At 46.1% G+C, this 14262-nt stretch overlaps 1 protein-coding gene across 5 annotated transcripts in view; it reads right to left on the reverse strand.

The window, feature by feature from the left end:
- The window catches only part of TSPAN4 (tetraspanin 4), a 3410446-nt gene that overhangs the window by 91214 nt on the left and 3304970 nt on the right, over positions 1–14262 (reverse strand). The gene's annotated exons all lie outside the window — the stretch shown is intronic.

Genomic DNA, 14262 nt, shown 5'->3' on the forward strand with positions numbered 1-14262 from the left:
GCCCGTAAGGTAAATGCGGCTAAGTGAAGCAAGGAGCTTTGGACTACCAAGCTCCACTTTTGGGGGTCATAGAATTGCCTGGAATCCCTGCAATGTGTCTGTTTTTAACGCAGGATTAGCTAACATGAGCGCCTGGAGACTGCCTCTGCGGTGGTAGCGGTGAGTGGTATAAATCAATGTAACATAATATACTTGGATAATAAAACAGAAGTTGATTCCCACTTAAAAGATATCTCATATACATATATGTACTGACGTACTTAAAGAACTCAAGACCTAAACCCATGAAGAAGAATCTTCACCAATAATCATTGTTATTCTACAATTTGTGCGCGAAAAAGGGAGTTGTGTGCTAATCTATGTCACTTGCCATTAGAAAACTTCATGTTGCGTAAAAGTCCCTAAAACGTCAATATAAAAACTGGCTACGACAGCACAGAAGCCTAATATTACAAAAAGATGCACAACATATGTTGAAACAAATTACTGGTAAAAAATCAAGGGATTTTTGGAACTTGATTAACTCTAATGAGATCCTATAAGCGAGCTCTCAATTCAAGTCACACTTCCAGGCTGTCCATACATCAACGATTGCACCAACGTTGCCCTCCAATATCCCTGGAGCCGAAAGTTTGCACATGATGTTGTCACATTCAACAAAGATGATATAGAAAGGTACATTTTATCGGAGCAAGTGCTGCAGGGACCCGGGTCATGATGGGTTTCCAATTTGACTCTTAAAGTTGACCGCTTATATTAGGTGGGCTTCCTTTTTGCTGTATTTAAGAAAGTGTTCTCCTCTAAAATGATCCCTGCCTCTGTGGTCCCTATTTTTAAACAAGGGGATAGAACTCAACCAGCCAATTATCATCCAATTGCCTTATGGACGCCCCCAGCAAATGATTTGCTCCCATTTTAGAAAGGGAACTGTCACTATGGGCTCGCCTGTCAGATCAGATGGACACATTTCAGACCAGATTTGTTAGCGGTACTGGCACCTCCATGAATGGATGTGTACTAAATATCCATAAGGTGGGGTGGGGGGGTTCCATTATCCGCAGCAGATTGGTCCATATTGCCTTTATTGATTATAGCATGCCATTCGACAGTGTGAAGCGGGAGCTTCTGTGGCAAAAACTCTTTAATTGGGGCTGTCCACTGAGCCTTTTTAAATATGATTATGGCTTTATATTCGGACACAGCTGTGAAAATCAGACTGAACCGCCAAGGCCTGTTATCTGCTGCTATGGAGACCAATAGTGGTCTCAAGCAGGGTTGCGTCCTAGCGCCCCGGCTTTTTAATCTTTTTATTTCAGACATTGGAACCTACTCTAGTCTCGTTCGTTTCCTCCTTGATTGGGTCCATCTGCCATATATTGGCTGCTTTAGGCAGATGATTTAGCACTGTTAGATCTCACGCTACCGCGCCAACGTTTAGCATTGGAGAAGTGTGCTCAAAATAATGACTTCATTTTAAACATTAAAAAAACAGTCTGTACTTTTAAGCCACGAAGAAAAAGGACAAACTTTAAATTTAAATGGTACTTGAATAACGCTGAATTGGAAAGAGTGTCCGCATTTGTGTATCTAGGTTTTTATCTATTTACCGGTACGAATAATAAAGAATATTTCAACGTTCTGAAAATCTAAAGCCATTGGTCTTGCTGCACAGGCAGCGATTATTAATGGGAAATATGGTCAGCTATCCATTATTCCAGTATTGGAATTAAGTTGTTCCCACCCTGATTTATGGGGCAGAGATTATGCTAATTAATGAGAATTTAAATCAGGCCCATCTAGAGGGGTTCCTTTTGGAAACGTGTCCTCAGATTACCCAACGGGGTCCCTAATTGTATAATCAGAAATAAACTCGGCCTACTGTCACTTGAAGCCATTTTTTTTATTGGAAAAGACGGTCTCTCTTTGTAAAAATAATGAATGCTCCAGAACATTCACTAAGATGGACTTTAAACATTCTCAAGGACCAACAGACAAAGGCAACTTTTAATAAGTGGGTATCTTGAGGCTTGTTTTTGGTGGAGCAAATTGGTGCCCATATTGAGATATGATGCTGAATCCTAACAAATAATTAAAAAAAAAGATATGGGAACAAGATTGGATACCCACTACTGACGAGGAAAGAACATATAAGCAATTCTCTCAGCTTCTCATTTTTGAGAAATCATGAAATAGTCCATAAGATTACTTAAGCAAGTTCCCCCATGCTTTTTTGGGTGCTCAATTTATGAGGCTTGCGCCTTAGTCTCTTCCCTATTAATGAGGGATTGGGGGCTAGATGGAAAAAAAGAGCGAACTAAGGACTTGTCGTAGATGCAGTGATTCCAATACATTTGAAATCCTTTTGCACTTGCTTCTTGAAAGCCAGGCGCTAACTGTTCATCATCATCATTTCTTTGGCTCCTTGATAAACGAGTTCAGACTCTTGTCGACTGAAATGGCTTGGCAAAATATTCTAGTGGATGTGCCTAATGCTTGGCGAATTGTGGATTTGCGTTTTTTAATGACATTTTTTCCTCTACCTTTTAAATATTGGAAGTATCATTGAACCTCTATGTGCTATTCTGATAATTTATGATGTTTAAAAATACCTGTTTTTAAAACTTGTGAAAAGTTCACAAGATGAACTGTATCACAATAAACAAATAAATAATAAATGCAACTAAGACACGAGAAGCTTTGACCTAGAAAGCTCTAAATATGCCTGAGAAATGAGACCTCTCAGCGATGTGTCTTGGATGGCTTTTTATAGCTTTGCCAGGCCCGAGTTCCAGGAGGACCCCACACAGTTAAAGCCCCAAGTTTGCAGGTCCGAAATAAGGTTCCCTACTTGAGATATAAGGGCCATCTACTGAGTAGCACTTCGTGACATAGGTGTATAACAACCCCGGGGTGCAAAGGCAGTACCGAAAGAATGGTGCGGTACCGATTGAGTGGGTTATGTTGGAAGTGCTTTGAGTGTGAGGTCAGCAATGGAAGTGGAAGTGGGCGCTGCTGTGTGCTCTGGGTGATAACAGAGCAGTGAGTGAAGATCAGCCCTGGGATAGGAGGATTGGTGCTGTAACCGCAGGTCAGAGGGGGTCGTGCTGGATTAGCATATAGGCTGAATTTCTGTGGGTGGCAAGGGCTGGCATATTAGACAATGCCACTGATCATAACTGCAGTGTCTGTACAGAGCTGTCGGTGGTGGCAATGGTATTGTGATGGGGTCTTGTGAAGGTGTCAGGACTCTGTCAGTGTTGTTTCAGTGTTCCAGGTCAAGTGAGGTGCGCTGACATCGCTGAATCAGTCTCGTTCAAGCATTGGAGAAAGTCCTTCCTGTAAGTTTGGGGTGCAGTGATAGAAACGGGGGTGGATGGACAGAACAGAAATAGGAGAGCTGTGGATTAATATTAACGTTTGTTGGTATAGCTGCGATGAGCCTCTTCACCTGGAACAGGAGGATGCAAGCCATTTCTGAGGTTCACTGACAGAGCCCACAGGCCATCCCCACCCCGCTAGCCCCCCTGTAATGTTCCCTTGTGCCCCCTTCTTGCACACAGGTGTTGCCTGTTTTGCTTGATTCTTCCACTCTGCTCCCCCTAACCCCCTCCAGCCTACTTCTGCAGGAGTCTTCCCTGATACATTCTGGTTTCACCATCACCATCTTGTGGCCAATGCTGGATTTGACTTTTATGGACTTCACTGATTCACGGTGCGTCAACCTTTCTCACGGTGGCCCTGAATCATGCTGTTCCCATCTTCATCTTGTATCCAGGCATGCAACATTATTTGTTACTACTGACTTCTGCAATTGTATTTGGCCTCCCCCTCGTGCTTGTTTTTTTTTTTGTTGGGGGGGGGGGGTCCCCCCCAAACACCCGTTTTTGGTGCAAAAAAAAACAAATATTTAAAAAAACCATTCGACCCTTTGGTTTTCGGTCCTATTACCTCGACCCTTTGGTCATTCAATCCTTTTGGTGTCAAACCTTTGACCGGACACCCCTAGTATGATAGCAACCTCATCTGTCTCCTCCCCACTCCCCTTTCTTGTCCCCCCCCCCAGCACTATCTGAAATGTCGTCAGGTCTAGTGCGATAGTCGGTTGTTTTGTTCCTCCCCTACCTTTCTGCACCCCTCTCCCTCACCTTTTGTTTTCCTCCGGCTCTACCAGAAATGTCATCAGGCCTAGTACAGTAGTCGCCTGTCTGCTTCCATTTCCTTCCCACTCTCCCCCTCCCTTCCTTATCTATGTCTTAGCTCTTGCACTATCTGAAATGTCGTCAGGCCGAGAATGATAGTTAATTTCACATCCTTACTGTTCATGGCCTGTAGGAATGTCATTGTATTTTCCCTTGGTCCCTCCCTTGTCTTGAAGCGCTTTGAAACACATTGTGTATAGGCGCTATATAAATAAACTATCATATCATATATCAAGACGAAACATTAGAGTGCGGTACAGGTCAGAATGAGGGTTCACTGGCAGACTTGCCGTGGTCACTGCAATGGTTTCAGGTGTAGTGCTATTGGGCTGGCAGCACTGGAAGCGGTAGCGAGGAGCACTGGCAGAGCTAGGGTGAGCCTATCCGCAGAACGCTTCGCGAGTCTGGCCCAAGCGGACCACATGGCATGCGCCTAGAAATCTCACAGCCCCGAGAATATATTCAAGCCTCGAGTCAATTGTTTTTTTTTCGATTTGGAAATAACGGAAGAGCGCAAGAAAGGCCCTGGTCTCCGGGCGCCTCTGCAGACAAACAATTAATTTGTCAGAGTAAAGAGTGGTAGAAATAGATTTATCTCCTCGCGATAGGCCATCCCGCGGGGGCAGGCAGAGCAGCGCAATTCCAGGATTCAATCTTACCAGATGCCCGCAGATCCCTCTCCCAACGCGGCCAGGCAGCCGGGCGATGCTGTCCTTCCAGCACCATAGAAAGAGCTTTCTATGCGGACTGGGCAGCGGCTGCTGCGGGAATGTCAACGCTCCATTCATTGCCTTGCTAGCTGGGTGAGGCAGGGCAGGGGATGTCTATGCACTCAGGGGTAGGGACAGACTCGACATGTCTGCAGGGGGCCAGAGGAGAGTTTTAAAAAGCAGGCCATGAGTGATCACCCAATGCCCCGCCAAGTGCCTGCATGCCCACTAGTAGTTGTGCCTTTGCTTCGTGCCCCCTGACCTCGGTAACCGTTTGGCATAAGTGGTCTCTCTGCTCTCAAATGTCCTGAAAAATAGTGGCGAAACGAAGTGAAGCACAGAGGTCAGTGTGGATAACTTACCTGTGCTGGGCATCAAACAGGGAAGCTTTCGCAGGTGATGTGAGCTGTTGTTTAATTTCAATTCCTTTAGGAGTACTTTGGTATTTTTGTTATTACATGTTTGGTTTATTACACACATTTTACACTGTTAGCAATACATATCCACATAAAATGGGACAAATCCAAACCCCAAAATGAATAAGGTTAATCCAACCAATTACCATAAAAACAGCTCATCTGCAAAATTCTTAGTTTAACTAAAATAACACTTATATAAAGCAGTATAAACTGAGAGACGGGGTTCTAGATAGTGAACACTCCTGTGCTGAGCTCCGTATATGGTTCTCTTGGTATTGGTCTGTTTGTGCAAGATCACAGGTTTGTAAGAGGCAAACCCAATGCCTCTTAGAAGGGAAATTGAAAGGGATGAGCGTCCTGGTTATCTTGCAGTGCGAGTGTATAAATCCTTGTTTCAGGAGGGATCTTGAGCGTTTCCGCTGTAGTTGTTGCTTGTGCGTTTTAATTAGGTTGAAATAAAGTTCTAGACACATAGATTTGTGGGGGATGGTCAGCCGATATATAAAGCAGGACCCATTAATGCTCATGACCCAAATCATCTTTAAATCTATAGTTCATCATTAAATGGATAATGGCAAGATTTATTTTAAACATTTCAGAGCTATAAAAATCATGCTATTCTGTTCTCGTACTAAGAGCATATTCCACCAATCGTCAGCAGTCAAGGTACTTTCGATCCTCTGCGCCAAAGTCTTGCTAATGGCCGCTAAGGCTGTACATTCTTTCAGCAAGTGCTTAGATGACTCAACCAAACCATTCTCTTTACAGAATCTATGGGCCATAGCAACGGGAGAAAAGCCATACTCATATCTATCTTTCTTAGAATTTCTATCTGCTCCACTGTATCGGTCAGCTGGCACACTTTCAGTGCAGTCGGAGGCCGATGATGACACCATCGATGATTGTAAGTCAACAGATTCATCTTCCAGGCGCCTGTAGGGGGTGTATTAAGTAGTCGGGACATCAGGTCCTGGCAAACCTCCTTCACTATCTCTACAGTAGACAACCCTTTGGCCAGCTTATCTTCTGCTGGAAGCATGATATTAGACTTAGAGAATGCGTGAAGCGACTTTTCCGTCGACGTCGAAGTTGACAGGTTTTGACCAGCAACATCACTACGTCTCTTCTGGCTGTCAATCAATGATTGAATTTCAGCTATTTCCTGAGATAGCCGAACTGCCATTACAGAGGGTCGTCTTGCGAAATCAATCTTGGAGCTCACCCCTTGCTTAGCATGAAGGGAAGACTGTGTAGTGGCAGTATCCAAGAACACGACCTCATCTATATTAAGATCCAGAAAGGGGCCATCATCCTCCACACAAAAACCTGCTTTTGAAGAGTTCAAAGTCAGTGCCCTTGTGACCTTCAGGAAGTTGGACGTTTGCACCTGAACAGGTATGGGGGCATTATCATTGTTATGAGGGCTCCTTTGAAACATCTGTATAATGCCGTCTTGCGGGAGCTCCCCTTGAGCAACCATAGTATCCATTAATATTTTGGCCACAATAGATTCAGAATTGAGTGCCGCCAGTAACCCATTACTCAATACGAAATTCAAAACACAAGGTGCAGACTGGAGTCGGCCCAATATCACTGTTGTGTCATAATAAACTACCTCCCTAACGGAACATGAGTTTCCGTTCAACGTCACAGTCGGGCGTGTATCCAAGCCTCCCAATGTTCCTTTGATTGCCTCTCTAGTTATGTTGGGGTACATGGTGCAAATCGGAGTGGTAGCCAGCATGGTTAAGGCAGTAGGGGAAGCCGCAGGGGAAGCATAGTCAACGGCAGAAGGAGAAGCTATAACAGTAGCGAAAATCACAGGCCGCTGACCAACCTCAGGCTCCAGCTCCGGCATGCTCATTGGAAGCCCTGAAGGTGCTTCTTCACAAAAGCCTTACTTGGCGCCTTGTCCTGGGTCCGCTCGACTCCATTGACCCGACCACACTGCCCAAACTCTGACACAACTTCAAGCCAACCCATGCACCAGTGCTATGTGCCCAGCAGAGGCTTATGAAGCAAATAGTTTTTTCCTTTGTTAAAGCGACAGCACACAGCAGGTTTGGGAACAGCCTTCCACTCCGATACTCCGACACAACTCCAAGCCAACTCACGCGCTGGTGCTAGTGCCCGGTAGCGGCTTATGAAGCAAAGAGAGTTTTCTCCTTTATTAAAGCGACAGCACACAGCAGGTTTGAGGCAGCCTTCCACGCCGATACTCTGACACAACTCCAAGCCAACTCACGTGCCAACGCTATGCGCCCGGCAGCGGCTTATGAAGCAAAGAGAGTTTTTACTTTGTTAAATTGACAACACATTGCAGGTTTGGGAGCAGCCTTCCACATCCGATAATCGGACACAACTCCAAGCCCATTTACGCACTGGAGTACTATGGGCTGCAGGGGGCTCCTAATTTGTCTGCCAGACTCGTGTGTTTGGGTTTGATCCCTTTCTTGAACCTTGCACCCTATTTTGATCCATATGGAGGGAGGTTGGGACTTGTATATGCTGGTTCGGGCTGGCTCAGCAGAGGGGTCCCGGCTGGAGGGCATGCATGTTTTTTCGAATTGGTTGATATAGCCCCCTATGAATAGGGGTGAAGTCCATGATGGTGGACATTTTGTTAAGCTGCATTTGTCATGTTTATTTTCCTTTTACTTTCTTTAGTGTAATGTAAGTTTATACATTTTTGTTTATGTTTTAGATTAAAGAGATGTTAGTGTTCCAATTACTAGTTAACCTCGTTTGCCCTAAAGAAGGCCGGGTGCGTTGAAAATAGCAATACCCGTGGTTGAAACTCGAGTTGGCATCAACAATTGTGTGCAAGAAGCGATTGCTACAATAAGTGCACTTTAAATTGTTCTGAGTACGTAGGTGTTAATTCACTGTACTGCCACGTGCTGTAGAGCAGTGGCACACAGTGTCTAGCAAGGTGGTGTCAGCTGGAATTTATTACCAGCTTTTGGTTCTAGATTGTATTGCACATGCACTTTAATATTGATGCACTTTTTTGGTGAGGAGTCAATGTTGTTAGGATAGGGATGTATGAATGGCTTTGTATGATTGGTGGTTGGATATATGGTTCATGATGTAATTTTGATATGTAGTGATTGTTTATGTATGTATTATAACAGGCTTCCATTGTCTTTTATTCATTGCAAATGCAAATAACAATTTTGGAAAAATTAAAGAATTGGCTCTGCAATAACAACAAATACTTTATGAACTGTTTTCATTGATTGTTTAAGAACATGTAAAATGTTTTATGGGTTCCAGCCATATGCTGTTCCTTGTTTTCGATTCCCACTGTACCCAGATAGGAAACTAGTTATAGTGTCACAACCTCATTTGTTGTTTGATGTACAAGTCCCAGCACAGCAAGCACACCTGTATCAGTATCTCCCCAGGAAGTGGATGTGTGGCCTGAAGGTTGCACATAGTTCCAGTAGAAGCATTAACCCTTTGAGCTAAACGTGGGGAGTCAACAGATAAAGGACACATGGTCTACACATGTGAAGTGCATGCAACTGCCATGCCTTGCCTTGGCCGGACATATGCAAGCTTGACAGTATACATCGTTAACAGATCTTTGAAGAAGAATTGGGCCAAGGGAAGAAAGCAGCAGCAGCAGTTGGGTAAATTCCACTCGCATCCTTTGCTTGTACCCGGCTCAGTGTCTCATATTTTCTTTCCATGAAATAATCGTCTGTGACCAAATCGAAAGTGGGACCACCTGGCATTAGAGCGATGCTACCCTAGTTAAAGAAGTCTTCCCAGAAACCTCCATCAGAACAATATGCTAAAAAGGGACTTGAGGGGTCACAATATCGGGCTTTTCCCCACTTCGTACCGGACAGAGGGGGGCCAATCCGATCATCAAAAGGAATTGTATTTGCCTCAGATGAAGGTTGTCCGGAGGTGGACTGTCCCAAACCCACACCGTCCAGAAGACTGAGTGTGGGGCAGCATGCAACGGATACATGCAGAAGCTACACAGAGACGACTTGCTTCTCCTCCGATACTTGGTACTTGAGGAATGAGTTTTTTAACATGATATTCGTATTGCAAGTTGTCCAGGAACTTGACTGCTGTGAAGTGGCCCAGGTGTGAGGCGGGTAGGGCTGTAATAAGAAGCTCTGTAGTAGGATCAGATTGGGATCCAAAGGCAGTCGTGGAGAATGCTGTAATACTGACCCCATTCCGCACCAACCAATGGAGCCAGCTTGCCCCTTTCCATGGGGGTTTGGTAAAGCTCCACCCTGTCTTAGATAACTTTGAAATAGGGCCATTTATATTCCTATACATTCCCAGACCGTGCCTGAAGATATCCAATTTGAGGCCCACAACTCTCATATCATCAACCAGTTGAAATCAGTGGCATTCTATGTTGAGTGAAGCATCTCCTTCAAGACTCATATTAACATGAGGCGTCAAACCACATGGTACCAACTCTCCTTCGTCCGGAAGAATTATGGAAAACTGTATAAAGGGGAAGACATTTTTGAATGTTATGGCTCTTATGCGCCCATGTTGATCTTATCGAAGCATTAGAGCGCTCACGAGAGGGCTTGATCGTGGTGTTGATGCAGCCAGTTAGTGATCCCGAGCTGAAGCACTCTAACGTTATTCGAGCTTGTTCCGTGTGATAAAGGGAAGCTTCATCTTGGGCTTCCAGTGATTGAGCTTGGCGGTGTGGTAAAAATGCGGCCGTAATACTGTTACTGCTACATTACTGCACCGCTCAACTATGGGTTTGGCAGAAGTGAGCTGGAGGTAAATCTGCCACCTTTCCGCCAAAATTCGGCAGAATTACTGCTGGCGGAATTACCACTGTGGTAATTCTGCCAAAATCCCCCATGGAGTCCTATGGGTTCCAATTAAATGGGGACTAACACCACCACCACTTGTAATCCAGAGGTAATACTGCCACACCAAGTGGCGGTAAAGGTAATACAGTTTGCTGGTATGAGATACCACCAAACTCGTAATGAAGCTGCATGTCTCCTTGCCTAGTGCACAGTGGGTACAGACACCACAAAGGGAAGCTTGGAATGCAGGATTCAAGCCTCCATTCGAGTTTTCTGATTGGCTAAAGATCTCAGACCAGGGAAAAGAACAAAGGTGCAGCATTGAATGCAGGCTTCTGTTGGTGATTAGTGCCTGCATTCTGCACTGATTTTGATGAGAAGAAAGCATGCCCAAATACATGCTGAAATAGGAATGAACGTGGGACAAACCCAAAATGGCAGTTCTCCATTGCTTTCTAGCCAGGTTTGTGCTATATGAATCGCATAGATACATACAGAAATATGCCAGGGGGACTTATGCGAATGCTTTCTAGCAACATGAATTTGATATCGGTCTGTAAACGATCAGACGTGCATTTAATTGGAAAAATAATGAAATTGCAAAATGAACCAGCCCATCGGTAAATTGTGTGCCAGACAGAAATGCTGGATGCACAGCAGACAAATATTTGCGCCACAGGAGAAGCAATTTCCGTCTGATGCAGTGCGCCACACCAGAGGAAATGGGCATCATAAATCCTATGACAGAGGAAATAGGAGCAACTTCAAGTGCTGTGCCAGGCCAATGCCCATCACTGTTCAGAAAATAAATTATCATTGGAATTGCTGCTATTGTGTGCCAGGTAATGCTGATATGTTTTATTTATTTGGTGTTTTACAGTGCGCCACAGGTGGACAAAATATTTTGGAGTGCGGAGGAGAAAGCGGGGGAGGAGGAAAGAGGAGCGTGCGGGGGGGGGGGGGGTCAAACTCGCAGGTTTGTGGGCGAGAGCAAGAGCTGGTGCCTGAAACAAAGACAAGCTAAGGAGGACATGATGTAAAAAGCTGTCAGGCAGCGTGTTCCAGCCTTTACATTGAGATACCACTTCTAATTACTGGCAAGATAGAATAGATGGAGCCATGGAAGAGTGGCCGTGGAAAGGGGTGAGGTCCAAGCTGAATGCAGAGTTGGAGACACCACTCCCAGCCTGACCTCGTCTGTGAGAAAGCCTTCCTGGAAAGCAGAGAGTTTAGGCGCTTCCTGAACTTTGAGGGTGCGAGCGCCTGCCTTAGCTCCAGGAGGTGCTAGAGTTCAGGCCCCGCGTGCGCATTCTTTTCCTTCCACCTTTTTCCCGTCCAGCTGGAGGGGTGCGGGGGGGGGGGGGGTTGTGAGTCCGAGTCCAATACTTGACCAGGGGGTTCTTAAGGAGGCATATTGCTTAAACGAGTTCCTGGTGTAGAGAGGGCCTGGCTTCTCTCGGGATGTAGACGGCCGTGCATTTCATGCAATATCCCTGGGGCGGCCAAGGGCGGTCTCTGAGGAGGTAGGAGGTGGGAGTGTGAGATTTTCAGACCAAAAACCCTGCCTCTCGATTATGGAGGGCTTGAGGTTTATAGATTTTGGCGTGGGGGGGTTAAATCCGTGTACATAATCTATCTCAAGGTTGGTTTGGATTTTGAGGTTCGTGGCTAAAGGCAGGATAATCCTTCCCAGCATGCAATGGCTGTACGTGGCTACTACTAACTGGAAGAAGGAGAGGCGATGGTAACAAAAGAACTCTCGTCACTGGAAGACACACACACCGAGGGCCTGATTCATGGAATTTCTGCACGGTTCAGAGTGACTGCAGTTCTGAAAAGTGACTTTGCACTGCAGACACAAACCCTGGTTCGTGTAACTGTGCAAAGTGCATTTTTGCAGTGCAAAGTCTGTGCAAAGTCAGTGCATAGTCATTTTTGCAGTACAAAATACACTTTGCCCAGTTCCATGAATCAGGGTTTGTATCGGCAGTGCAAAGTCACTTTTCAGCAGTGCATCGTCACTTGGAACGCGCAAAACATTCCACGAATCAGGCCCTTAAAGTGTGTAAGGAAAACATGACATTTTTCTTTGTAACTTTTGAACTCGTCTGGGAAAGTTTAGCGACTCCGGGATAGGAGGTAAGGATGGGAGAGGGGGGCGGTGTTGAGCCCAACACTATGGCTGCAATGATTTGAAGCTCCCTCTGGAACTTGATAAGCACAATATGAATATCATATTTCTTTTATTTATATATTTATAAAGAGCTGTAGCCTGCTGGTATCAGAGCGCATAGTAGCTAGTATGTGCTAGTTCGATAACCCGTGCCTCCGTCCATGTGGACCCATTACATAGAAAACTGCTCATTCCCTTTTCTCCCCCCAAGAAATGTGTAGAATGAGTCTTGTTTTTTTGCATAAAAAGGCAGCAGATTTATTTTCCACAATATCATAAAACCACACGGCACACAAGAGTGGAAATAACTCTGAAGATGCGGCGACTGCTCCGTGTCCAACGATCTGCTTCCCCCTTTCTTTCGCAAAGTCCAGTAAAGGACCAACTCTCCCAACCCTTTCCACTTGAGCCTCGCCTGCCCATGCAGGTGTCCCTGGGTGGGGAGAGTGCCGTTTCCTTGGGGGAAGCTGAGCCCTTGTAGTTCCCCCAGACGCCCCTGCCGCTTAGGCTCCCAAGGGACGCTGGTCCGAGAAGAGCGAAGACCCTTCCGGCTTTCTCCTGGCTCATCCGGAGTCTGTCTCTTGTGTTTGGTCGCCCAAACACCGCCACGCCACAGGTGGGTTACCGCCCACCGTGGCTCCCCCCTTTTCCTTATTTTACCTTTCCAAGAGGTTTGTGCTGATTTCCAACCAAGGAGCTCCCTCCCCTTAGCTGCCAAGTGTCTGCCTTCCACCAGTTAATACTCCGGGGATTTTGAGTTAATCAGCTCTGCCCGCTCTGTGAAAACACCTCTCCAGGAGCTTAGTGCACTTTGTGCCCAATTTTGTAAAATTTCCCATGCCCCCTGCTGGTCAGTGCACTCGCCCTTTTGTAAAGTCAACCAGGGGCTTCATTTTGACCACATTGTGCTTGTTCTGGGGTACCTTCAACCCCTACCCCATTTCAGCCCATGGCTGCTCTGCGAAACACCTCTCCAGGAGCTAAGTGCCCATTTTCTTGTAAAATTTCCCATGCCCCATGCTGGCCAGTGCACTCGCTTTTTCATAAATTCAACCCGGGGCTCCCCTTTGACCACGTTGTGCCCGTTGTGGGGAGCCGTCAGCCCCCTACCCCATTTCAGCCCCTGGCTGCTCTGTGAAACACCTCTCCAGGAGCTTAGTGCCCATTTTCTTGTAAAATTTCCCATGCCCCATGTTGGCCGGTGCCCTCGCTCTTTTCTAAATTCAACCAGGTGCTTCACTTTGACCCCGTAGTGCCTGTTCTGGGGCACGTTCCGCCCCTACCACCTTTCCTTCCTTGAACTCAAACCACTGGCTCCTAGTTTACCCCCTCTGAGAGGTCACTTTTTCCGGTATACTCCAACCACAGAAATTCCTCCACCCCTTTATTGGACTAAGGCTCCCCCACCCCCTGCACCTTGCTCTGCCTGCCCTTCCAGGAGTTACCAACTGGGGGAGCGCCGTTATCAACGGGTGAAGTTGGGTTTTTAGTCCTTTATTAGAATTTCATCTCCGGGTTCTTTCCCCCGTGTCATAGGTGGCAATATATGGGCAAAATCTGAGAGCACCTGATGAGTGGCTATGATTTCGGGGGAGTCATCCATGTCTATGTGCCTTGATAAGTCTCCTCAAGGCTGGGCAGTACCCATTCCCAACCTCCCAACTTCCAAAAGGGAGGCTCCCCCTTTCCTTTTTACTTGTCATGCAAGGCCCTTCGTCCCACCCTAATCCTCTGCAGGGTATCGCCGAAGCTCCCCTGCCATGACCAAGTCGCCTATCCTCCTGACGTTCACAGTGGTGCCATCTCACAACATATCTTGTTACCTACCATGATCCCTCTACCACCTGAGCCCTCTATCACTGCTACCTGATCACTGTCATCGGTCGGATGAAAGCCAGTGCTGGCCCTGCTACCTGTGTCTTTAAACCCATTCCTTGCTGTTCTCGGTGTACC

Source organism: Ambystoma mexicanum, chromosome 11, assembly GCF_040938575.1.
Source record: "Ambystoma mexicanum isolate Mex_15411 chromosome 11, UKY_AmexF1_1, whole genome shotgun sequence".
NCBI classification, from domain to species: domain Eukaryota; kingdom Metazoa; phylum Chordata; class Amphibia; order Caudata; family Ambystomatidae; genus Ambystoma; species Ambystoma mexicanum.